This window comes from Myotis davidii, unplaced genomic scaffold (genome assembly GCF_000327345.1).
Source record: "Myotis davidii unplaced genomic scaffold, ASM32734v1 scaffold76, whole genome shotgun sequence".
Classification (NCBI taxonomy): Eukaryota; Metazoa; Chordata; class Mammalia; order Chiroptera; family Vespertilionidae; genus Myotis; species Myotis davidii.
The window spans coordinates 1,456,291-1,457,283 of NW_006288892.1; the positions used below are offsets into that span (position 1 = coordinate 1,456,291).

Sequence of the window (993 nt, forward strand, 5' to 3'; positions counted from 1 at the left end):
GTAGCTCTGTGTGAGCTCTGGGAAACCAAATATTATTAGACATGGTTTCCACAGAGCTACCACATAGAAAGAGGCTATACACAGACATTTATTTACCCCACCTCTGCTTCTCCCTTCTCTCAAATACTATCTTCTCCATGAAGCCTATACGAGTCTTCCCTTTTAAAAAATTGATCCCTCACCCACACACATTGATCTCACTTCATTTTAGCACTTACCACAATCTGTGTTTTGAAAAATCTTTTTTACCTCTTAAACTATAATAGCTCCTTAAGGGTGGGGTCTGTGTGCATTTACTTTTACATACCCCACAGCAGTATGTTATGCATAGTAACTACACTAAAAATAAATTTTTTACTGAAATTAGTCAAAGTTCAGGTTCTAAGTCAGAGCAAACAAAAATTATCTATACATATAAAACCCTAAGCGGCTGTTTGACATGTCAATCGTTCGACCATTTGACCAGTCGATATGACGCACACTGACCACCAGGGGGCAGATGCTCAATGCAGGAGCTGCCCGGGGTGGTCAGTGCACTCCCACAGCGGGAGTGCCGCTCAGCTGGCTGATGGGCGCTAGACGCTGGGCTTACAGCTGGTGAGCACAGCTGTGGCAGCCCAAACCTCTCTCGCTGCTGCAACAGTGCTACTGAGTAGCAGCAGCAGCAGGTGCAGCGGAACCAGGATGAGCGGGAGCGGCGTGGCCCTGGCCTTCCCGGGCTCGGGCTCCTCCCCACCCGCCTGCTACTTTGCACACTACTATATCCCTCTGGGTGGACCCGGTTTGCAAAAGGCCTCTAGTATAAGATATCAATGAAACTAGGAATGAATATAATGTTGAAAAAGCCCTGGCCAGAGATAAATTACTAAGAAAAAGTGGAAACACTGAAGTATTTGCAGATGAAAGATATTTGGGATCTGTTTCCAACATTACCAAGCACCTGGTAGGAGAAGACAGGTGGTAAATGGGGAATGAATAAAACAAGATCATATG

The 993-nt window shown here is 45.5% G+C and overlaps 1 protein-coding gene across 1 annotated transcript in view; it reads right to left on the minus strand.

Moving 5' to 3' along the window:
* SNRNP48 (small nuclear ribonucleoprotein, U11/U12 48KDa subunit) overlaps positions 1 to 993 on the minus strand; it is a 19,918-nt gene that overhangs the window by 1,657 nt on the left and 17,268 nt on the right. The window lies entirely within an intron of this gene.